This window comes from Myotis davidii, unplaced genomic scaffold (genome assembly GCF_000327345.1).
Source record: "Myotis davidii unplaced genomic scaffold, ASM32734v1 scaffold105, whole genome shotgun sequence".
Lineage (NCBI taxonomy): Eukaryota > Metazoa > Chordata > Mammalia > Chiroptera > Vespertilionidae > Myotis > Myotis davidii.
This window is the reverse complement of record NW_006300371.1, coordinates 1,164,362-1,175,768: the sequence shown is the minus strand read 5'-3', so window position 1 is coordinate 1,175,768 and position 11,407 is coordinate 1,164,362.

Here is an 11,407-nt window from a genome sequence, read left to right as displayed (position 1 = left end):
TGGCCTTCTATATGTCCACTTTGGAAAAGTGTCTACTGGTAGGTCATTTGCCCATTTTTGATTGGATTGTTTACCTTCCTTTTGTTAAGATATATGAGTTCCCTATACATTTTGGAGATTAGATCCTTATCAGACATGACATTGGCAAATGTGTTCTCCCATGCAGTGGGCTTTCTTGTTGTTTGTTGATGGTTTCTTTTGCTGTGCAGAAGCTTTTCATTTTGGTGTAGTCCCATTTGTTTATTTTCTCTTTAGTTTCCATTGCCTTAGGAGCTGTATCAGTAAAGATATTACTGTGACATATGTCTGCTATTTTTCTGCCTATGGATTCTTCTAAGATTTTTATGGTCTCCTATCTTACATTTAAGTCCTTTATCCATTTTGAGTTTACTTTTGTGTATGTTGTAAGTTGGTGATCTAGTTTCATTTTTTTGCAGGTATCTGTCCAATTTTCTCACACCATTTATTGAAGAGACTATCTTGACTCCATTACATGCTCTTGCCTCCTTTGTCAAATATTAATTGAGCATAATGGGCTGGGTCGATTTGGGGGTTTTCTGTTCTGTTCCATTAGTCTATATGTCTGTTCTTGTGCCAGTACCAGGCAGTATTGAGGACAGTGAATTTGCAATATAGCTTGACATCTGGTATTGTGATCCCTCAAACTTTGTTCTTCTTTCTCAGGATTTTGTGGCTATTTGTTGTTGTTGTTTTTTTATTATTCCAGATGAATTTTTGGAGAGTTTGTTCTAGGTCTGTGAAATATGCCATTGGATCTATAAATTGGTTTGGGTAGTATGGACATTTTAATGATGTTGATTCTACCTGTCTATGAACATGGTTTATTCTTCCATTTGTTTATATCTTCCTCTATCTCTTTTTTCAATGTCACTTAGTTTTCTGGGTACAGTTCTTTTACCTCCTTAGTTAAGTTTATTCCTAGGTATCTTAACTTTTTTTTGTGCAATGGCAAATGGGATTTTTTTTTTTTAGTTTCTCTTTCTGTGAGTTCATTATTGGTGTATAAAAAGGCCATAGATTTCTGGGTGTTAATTTTGTATCCTGCTACATTTCCAAATTCATTTATTAAGTCTAGTAGTTTTTAGTTTTTTCCCATTGAGTATGATGCTGGCTGTAAGTTTGTCTATAAGGCTTTTATTATGTTGAGGTATGATCCCTCTATTCCCATTTTGCTAAGACTTTTTATCAAGAAAGGGTATTGGATTTTGTCCAATGCTTTTTCTGCATCAATTGATATGATTATGTGATTTTTGTCTCTCAATTTGTGTATGTTATGCATCACGTTTATTGATTTGCAGATATTGTACCATCTTTGCATCCCTGGAATAAATCCCACTTGGTCATGGTGTAAGGTCTTCTAATGTAATGCTGGATCTCATTTACTAGAATTTTGTTGAGGATTTTCGCATCTAGGCTGGTAATTCTCTTTCTTTGTGTTGTCTTTATCTGATTTTAGAATTAGGATAATGCTGGCTTCATAGAAAGAACTTGAAAGTGTTCCTCCCTCTTAAATTTTTTGGAGTAGCCTGAATGTTTGGTAAAACTCCCCTGTGAAGCTGTCTGGCCCAGGAAATTTGTTTGCTAGAAGTTTTTTGTTTGTTTGTTTGTTTGTTTGGGTTTCTTTTTTTAATCACTGCTTCAATTTCTTCCACAGTTATTGGCCTATTCAGATTTTTTTTTTATTCTTCCTGATTGAGTTTTTAGAAGATTGTATTTTTCCAGGAATATGTCCATTTCTTCTAGGTTGACCAGTTGTTGGAATAGAGTTGTTCATAGTATTTTTTTTTTCTTTTTTTACAATCTTTTGTATTTCTGTGGGGTCTGTTGTTATTTCGCCTCTTTCATTTCTGATTTTATTTATTTGTGTCTCTCTTTTTGTTTCTTGGTGAGCTTGGCTAGTGGTTCATTAATCTTGTTTATCCTTTAAAGAACCAGCTCTTGGCTCACCTGTAGGTAAGCTGTCATCACATGTTCTCCAGGAAACATCTCTACATACTGCCATCCCTCTGCACCTTTACTTTTAAATTCCTCACTTGAAAAAAATAATTATGTTCTTGTTTTATTTTCTGCAGTTTTAATTTGACTGTGTTCACATTATGTGTCAGTTAAGATAATACGATCCCTTATAACATTGGGAATGCAAGAAATTAGATTTATTGTTTGGATTAATTCAGAATGTCAGTGTTCAGCCTCCTGATTGTGTAAACCAAATCTCCAGGCTCTGCTTTGAGGTCTTCCAAATATTGTTCAAATTTATACAGTTAAAGTCGTGGACATGAACATGATGGGAATTAATGTGATTGCCGATTCCAACATGTCATGCTTGTGCTGGGGTCCAACCCCAGCAGGCCCAGGGGTCCCCAAAGGTGTGGACGGAGTTGGCAAAGAAGGAATGACACGGAGACAGCGTTCAGTTGATCAGCAGCCTAGCCAGGATCTCTAGCCAAGTTCTGGTTAGGATCTCCAGCCAGGTTCTGTGTCCATGTTCTCTTGGTAGGTTCTCCAGCCAGGTTCTGTCCAGGTTCTCCAGCCAGGTACGGTTGCCAGGTTCTCTAGCCAGGTTCTATCCAGGTTCTCTAGCCAGGTTCTATTCAGGTTCTCTAGCCAAATTCGGTCGCCAGGTTTATCTCCAGTCCAAGGAGTAAAGATTATTTAGTTTAAGCGTGATTGTTCGTAGTTAAAGTGATTAACTACCCTCCTGGCACTTAGTTAAGGGGTTTTATTCCCTCCCTAACTTCAGGGAAAAATCCGTACCTGGGGAAACAACCTTTCTCAGAGAGGTGACCTTGGTTAAAACACATAGCTACAAGAAGGGAAGCAAACATATTAAGAACAGTATGCCATATATGCCAGGTCCCTTGAAACATATGCCGTGCAGATGTTTCTTCCCTGCAGCGACTGTGTCAAGCAGCAAGGATGGACCAGCTCCCGGCAATGCTTGGAAATTGGGGTCAGTTAATAAACAATCCAAATCTTCCTCCTCCATTATTTTTATTTCTTAAAAGTAGGTGAATAGTTTTGACTTGTTTTCATGTCCTACCTAGTTAAATAGCTAAAACATACATTTCTGAATATGGCATCATGTTAGTGAGTGGTATTTGTCTACTGACTCCACTTTCAGTATGATTTTGACAATACATTACTATGCTTTTAAAAAGATAAAGTGTTTTTATAGACATCACTCATCAAAATTTAACACTTCCCAAAATGTGCTGTGTGGAACATTAATTACATAAAATATTAACAGAAGTAATTGCCCCAAAATTAAAAAATTATAAGGCTTCCCTGTTTTGTAGTCTGAGATTAACATGCACTTTATAAATCTTAACCTCAAAAAGTCTCAGAATTGGCGAGAGGGCAGATTTTAGCTACTGTAATACATTTTAGTTTCTCAGAAACACTGAGTTAAATGAGTCTCTTTAATGAAAGACTTTTCAGAACCTTTCACTTACTACATATTGTATATTGTAAGTCTCTAAGGGAAGATGAAAGTATATAAAAGTTTTCACTCTATCTGTGGTGACGAATGAGTTTGGGGTTCTTTTCCCAATTCATAGAAGAGCATTATTTTACTAAAATAAAATAAAAGTAATTTATTAACAAATTGAAGTAAAAAATTCAACATATGATCAATTTTTATTATTAGATTTACTAGATGTGAAATTATATCAAATTTCTACTCTACTCTAAATGTATATTCTCTCTCAGGTTTTGTATTTGTCATGTCACAGGCAGGAAACAAGCTGTAAACTGGCATCAGTACATAGACCATGCCTTGAGTAGCACTGAATATAGGATTTAACACACATATTTGATCACAAATCATAATTCAGATAATGTGTCTTGTGTTCTAAAAAACAAAACAAAACAAAAAATCTGGAAATGCTGCTTTATTTTCAAAATCTGCTTTATTACTCAATTGCCATAAGAGGAAAATCATCTAAATGAATTGTCAAACAGTAAAGTTGAACTGTGTTCTTTTGAAATTAAGTGTAGACATGGTCAAAGTGAATTGATGACTTAGTTTGACCTGCAAAGGTGGGGCAGAATAGGAAAGAATGAAAAAATAACTACTTGGGTATTATTCTCTACTAATATCTGCAAAGTCCAACCAAAGCAAAAGCTTGTAAGAAAAGAGGAGAAAATATATGCAACACCTACTTTCATTAGAGTTTATTTAAATACATTGCCACAAGGAGATAGATTCTTCCATCCTAAAGGTAGCAGCATGCTGTCAAACCACAGGAGTCCCTGGAATTTCACTAACCTGATTCTAGTTTCCCCTCGAATCATTTTGGATCAATCACATTTTGACTGGACAATTTTGTACCCAGTAATGTGTCAGATTCTATATCTTTCATATTTTGAACCTATTGTGTGATATACAAGTCCAAAGTTTTCTTAGGAGCTGTTGGTGTTTTGCCTAAGGTTTTGTTAAGTTATAAATGTTAAGTTATAAAATCATAAGACACAGTTTTTAAAAAATTGTGCCCTTGTCTAAAAAAAAAGATTAATTGTGAAATTCAACTCAAAGTTTGAACCAATGGTAGTCCTAAAAAACAACCAAAGGACTTATATGCAAGCATATAGGTCTAACCAATGGACACAGATAACGGGGGGGTGAGGGTATGAGTGGGAAGGATGGGGGTAATGTGGGGATAAGGATGCATATGTAATAACTTAATAAAAAAAATTATAAAGCAAATAAATTTTGTTGATGTTGTAATTTTGACACTGTTGTTTAAACCCAAACCCAATTGCACTTAAGTATGGTTTCAGGTGATAAAACTGCACACTTCCTGCAGCAAAATGTTTTAACCAGAACTTAAACATATGGGAAGGTGTTTGTGATTGTCTCTATATCTTCACAATGGTTTTTTAAAAAGGTGGAAACTTGTGCTATACATACATGAAAAAAGCACTGAATAATGGTAATTATAATGGAAATGCATATTACAATAGAGGAAATGGATTTAGAATCCTTTTAAAAAAAAGAAATCATTTTTTAAAACTAAATGAAAGAGTCTGAGACAGGGATAGCATTGTCAATATTTGAGGTCAAAATTATCATTCATTATTTATTTACCAAAGACTGTCTCAGTTGTCTGGAAATTCAGAGCCAGTAGTAGAGTCAGAGAAAAAAAATAATACTATTATTAAGACTATCTCCACCTACCTAGGGAACTCATAAGTAAAATGTCATTGGTTTCAGCTTACCTTTTCTTTCCTGTACTGTTCTTACTTTTGCTATGTCCCATGTTAACACATGAGAAGGTCATTACCTTACTGCAGGCAAACACATGAGAATTGAAAATGATGATGGAAATTTTACCTTCTCATTGAGTCAAAGTATGCCATGAGTTGCTTGACATTATGTTGTAAGCAGGGTAAGCCCTGTAGGAGGGTACTTATTATATGTGCTGACACATGAGAAGCAGCATAATCCTCACTTTGTCCTCCAAATTTCTTCTTGCCACCTCAGATTTCAGTGGCAGCTACAGTGGAGAGTTCTGTGAAAGTACAACTCTCATTCCACTGATGTGCCCTCCTCATGCATCCCCTGGTACTTTTCTGCTTACTGCCCCAGGACCTTTTCTAATGCTGCTGAGTCTCTTCTTTCCACACAAACATGCAATCCAGATGCGCAGAGGAGTAAATGCTCCCTCACAGCCAGGAGAATGTGATCCTGGGGATAAATTCTCTAGCCTTTCCTCCTTGAGAAGACAGCTTTAAGAAGAATTCTACTTGCTACCAGGAAAGAATTAAGCCTCATTGCTTATAGCAGTGACTTAGAAAATGCACCCTTAACATGGGCTTTTCTTCTTTCTCCTCTTCCTCTCCCAGCTCCTCCACTTCTTTTTCCTGGGATCAATTCCTAACGAATCTATCTGCATCAAGCCCTTGACTCTGGCTCTACTTTCAGGGAAACCAACATAAGACAATCATTAAAAGGGTATATTGATTAGAACTCAAAGTTTGGCAGGAAATATGTGCAAGAAAATAAATAATCAGAATTAGTACGGCAAGTGTGTTGATACAGAAAGTATGATGGGCCATAGTCAAAACTGATCTTCAGCTATTAAGAACTACTGTGGAGCCCTAGTTGCTTTACCTCTGGTTAGAATGTTGGCCCATGGGCAAAGGGTCACTAGTCCAATTCCCAATCAAGGACACATACCCTAGTTGCAAGCTCAATCCCTGGCCTAGATCAGGATGTGTATGGGAGGCAACCAATCAATGTGTCTCTCTCACAATGATGTTTCTCTCTCTCTCTCCCCCTCCTCCTTCCCTTCCACTCTCTCTAAAAATCAATGGAAAAATATCCTCAGGTAAGGATTAAAAAAAATAAATAACTGCCATGGTGCCCAGCTTTTAACACAGTTCACTACTTCTATAACCACTTAGTATATAGTGGCTACACTGGGTCCCAGAGGGCTTATCTACATCAACCTGGCTCCCCCAGTCTTTTTCTTAGATGCCCAAGAATGCCTCACACTCTGGCAACTGAAAGAATAAAACCAGGGGGTCCTAAGACCTCACTCCAGAGCCATGACTATTGAATGGTCTTTTTGACCATGTTGATGCTACACTAAACATTAAATATTTAATACCACTTTGGTTATCACAATTCATAGGAAATACACCTAATTTTAGGTATGGGGGAATGGTTATCAAGAAAGTTATTACTAAAGAACTGACACTAAAGTTGGAAAGGTGTTGCTCACACACACACACACACACACACAAAAACAGCTTATACAAAAGCACAAAGATGAGAGACAGTATAGTACTTTAGAGGAAGCAAAAGAAATCCAGCATGGCTAGACAGGAATATAAATAGACCACATCACATAGGTTCTCCTAGGTCAGGGTAAGAGTGGAAGTTTTTCCTAAAGCCATTGTAGGGAGAAAGGCTCTAATCAGAGAGGTAACACCCCACCCCAATCTAACTCAGGGGTTTGAGGTCCATGCCCAGGACTGGATATGCTCCTTAAATGAGATCTTTTTTTCAATGGCTTTCCCTTTTAAAAAGTGAACTTTTATTGTCTGCTTGCTTCCAGCATGACAGGCACAATTAATTTCTTTGTATTAAGTCATTAAATCCTCACAACAGATTTGTAAATGAGGCCCTATTATTATCTCCACTTCACAGGCGAGAAAGTTGAGTCAGAGAGAGGGGAAGAAATTTGGCCAAAGTTATACTGCTAGCAAGTAGCTGTGCTGGCTCCCGAATTCCCATGTTTTACACCTTAAAGTCTAATGCAATTTCAAATTAAGCACATGAAATTCAGAAGCTGTTCTATACAGTGTTTTTCTCAGAGATAGTGCTCAGTTTCAGTAGCATGAATCTATCCAGATTAATAATGAGTGAACAGAAACCCAAGAGTCAATTATAGAAGTTTGAATCTAAAAACACATCATGTTGGGTCAGCAAATCCCCTGGCTGGTGATGAATTTCACCACATCATAAATATATAATGTACAGAAAATAGATGAAAACTCAATGGTCAGTCAATGATTGACATTATAAAGAACATAGTTGGGATTTGGAGAGTAAGTGGAGAAGAAAAGGGTGAAATATTTATAGGTTTCAACTTCTCATTTACGAGTGAATGCAAGTGTGAGTGATTCAAACATCCTTAGTGGGTACTACAGTCGTGGAAGACATGCAAAAATTGGAATCATGCTTCCAAAACATGAAGACATGCTTCCTAATCTCTAGTTTACACTTCTTAACAGAAAACCAAGATACATGCATAAACAAATACAGCGTAAAGTAGGGTGCTATAAATGCTCTGAGACTGTCCAAATAAAGTATGAGGGCCTTTGGAGGGCAGTATGCAGAATATAGACTTTGAGGTGGGTACTGAAGGTAGAGATGAGGAGAGTGGGAACATTCCAAAGAGAAAGAAGAGCAGAAGCCAAAATGAGAGGTAGTAAATAACATTTTGAAATCGTGGACATAGTAAGTAATTGAGATTAGTTCTGTGTAGAATTACAGAGAAGAGTGGAAAACATTCATTCATTTAATATATTTTTATCCAACATTGTGTTTGGCAATGTGAATGGTCCCTTTATACCTCCGCCATTTTCCCCCTCCCTTCTTCGGGAGGGGCTTATTTCTAGTGGGAGTGGCAGACAATAAAGAAGAAAAACAAATAAACAAAGTGACTAAGTTGAGATAAGTGACCTGAAAACTGCAAAGATACATTGGTTTTACAAGTGTGGAGAGCCTGCAGTGCCAGACAAAGGCCTTGGATATCCTTTCACAGGCAATGAGGAATCACTGAGGGTTTCTGGTCAGAAGTATGAACAGGGATAGCAACCAGAGTGTATTTTTCAGACACAATCTCAAAATAGGATGTAAGAGGAAGGACTGGATCCAAGGGACTAGTCAGGAGGCTACTGCTCTAGTCCAGGAAAGAGTTAACAAAGAGCTGAATTAAGGTAGTGAATATGGAAATTGAAAAGTGTATATGGGAGAAAATGGTGAGGAAGGAAACACAGGCCTTAGTAATTGTATGTGGTAAACGAGCACCTGCTCAACCAACGATTATAGCTGTGCTGCTAGCAACTTGTGGAACTGGAAATGTCTTTGAGGTTTAAAAGAAATTTTAAATTCTGATATAATATCTATTTGTAAATGTCTAATAGTCCATCAAATCCAATATTTGAGTCCCTATTGTATACTAGATACTGCCATGGGTGTTTCCAATAAGTAGATAAAAAGCCTGTAATTCGAGTAACAAATCTGAGCTGAAAAGGAGAGATGTACAGGAATTATTCATATAGACATGATCACTGAAACTTTTAAAAAATGTGATAATACTGAGACACATCTGACACTACATATCATTGAGAATTCTTTTTACTTTTAGGTAGAATTATTTTTCTAGGCCATAGACAAAAGGTGATGCTAAGTACCTTCAGAAATATTTTCTGTCAGGGCCACACTTGGCTTTTATGTGAATCTCTAATGCAATTTGCCTTAGGAGACTTCAACTAGCACTGGCTCGAATACTCCTGGCTCTTTCTATTCCCTCCAAGAAGATGGCTTTGGGGTTAAAACATATTTGCAATTCTGAAATGATATCTATTTGGAAATGTCTAATAGTCCATCAAGATCAATAGCTGAGTTCCCATTTTGTACTAGGTACTGCCATGGTGCTGCCAATGAGTAGATAAAAGCCCATGTGGTGCCAGAAGCCCAGAAAACAACAGCTCTACTGCCAGAGTATGAGAAGCAGCTCTACATATCATTTTAAAGTTAATATGCTCTACTTCACTGCTTTCAGTATTTCCATCTATGAATTGAATAACTCACCCTTTCATTAAAAAAATTAGAATTAGGAAAAAAAAACATTCTCAGCTACCCAAGCTATTGCTCATGTCTATGTAGGTCAAGGGGAGCAGCCCAGACATCAGTGACCATATGAGGTCACTCACCTGATAGCAGGCAGGACAGGGCGGGCAGACGAAAGTAGCCTCTGAAGTCTGAAGTCTAGCTTGAAAATCTATCCCCATACTGCTAGTTTTTGTTCTGGTGCGATGCCTAAGATTTCCTTGAAAGTAATTTCATGTGGGGACTATAATGGATAGAGGTGACGAGGAAACAAGATTGCTCATGAGATATTTGTTGAAGATGGGTAATAATGACCAAGTGTCCTCTGGAAAGACTTCCTCCTCCCGCTTTGCTCAGGTCTCACCAAGCTTTTATTCATCTGGAGTAGCCCTTAGGGTAAGGAGGTTTTAATGACACACATCAGCAGACAATTTTCAGGAATAGGCAGAGTACCTGATTAACTCATCAACAGATCTCCAGGAGTATCTGATCAACAATAATCAACAAAGATCTAATTAAGTGAACTAAGGTGGAGATGCTTCAACCATCACCACTCAAACCAACTGGGTAGTTCACAGTTCTGACCTCCACTAGAACCTCAAAGGTCACCAGCCTTCTCTGGGGGGTCTCCGTCCAAACCCAGCCAGCAAAGATAATGAATGGACTCCGGCATGGCAGTTCATCTTATTATTCTCTCTACTTTTGTATGTGTTCACATTTTCCATAACATAAGAATACAATTGTCATTTGAAATATATTCCTAGAAATAGATCTGGGCTTTGATGCTTCCCTCTGAAAGAAACAGGAAGATGCTGTAGAAAAGCCAGTGTTTCCAAGAGCTGTTTGCTAAGAAAGTCATAAATAGTATCTACCTCACAGGGGACTTCTCAAGGTAGATTGAGCATACACCTTTACCCCACATTCTCAGAAAGAAACATAATGAAATAGAAAAAATGTTACACAAAGGAAAATTGATTCAAAAGAGCATTGTGAATAGGAGGTTGATTTTCATTAGGGGACACTGCTGAAGTTTGGAAAGATAGAAATAAACAGAATCATACTGAAGTTTAACCTGGACAGAGGAAAGGGCTGCAGTGGAAGTAGAAGCCACTCTTCATCACAGAATCTTGGAGAGGCCTGAACTCAAAATATGAGAAGGAGGAGAACATCGGTCAGGGTAACCACCAGTTGGTAACTCTGTGCAGAGATGCTAACAGTAATGGTGTTGGCTCCCAGAGGGAAGCAGGAAACCAGCTCTCTGAAGAACCTGAATTAGCTATGTGGGGAGGACTGAGGCTAACATGCCTGGCTCACAGACACTGAGTTTGCAACCACTCCTTTGTAAGAACAGTGCTCTTGGGAAAGCAAGCCACACAATGCCAGAAGAAGCCTTGCCAGCTACCTAGTATTGAAGACATCAATGTGAACAGTCCAGGAACTCAAGACAGTGAAGGAAAGAATAAAGGTAAACAAGCTGGAAAAGTAATCCCAAATGAAATAGAGATAAATTAGGAATAAAAGATAACTTTTATACATAATTAGTAAACTCAGAGAGATTTCAAAAGATAATTCAACCATTAGAAGAGGATTCTTTGAATAATAGAAATCCTAGTGAATTCAAAATGAAAATTTTGATCACAGTATGAAAAATTCAATAGAAGACATAGAAGATAAAGGTGAGTCAATCTCCCAAAACACAGACCAAACTTACAAAGATGAAAACATCACTCCAAGATATCCAATATATTAATCTAATTAAAGTTCCAGAAGGAGAAACCAGAAAAAATGACAGATAATAATTTTTTAAAAGTAAAAATAAAATTTCCCAGTGCCAAGAAAAAGAAAGTCTAGTTTGCAAGAACACACTGGCTGAAAGAAAAACAAAACAAAAATCTACACCTAATGACAGCCTCACAAAGTTGAAATGTTATTCTATCTAATAAAAGAGTAATATGCAAATTAACATTGGCTCCGCAACAAAGATGGCGGCACCCATAGCAGCCAGGGCAGGACGCTGGCAGTGTCACCCCAGCAACGCGAGCC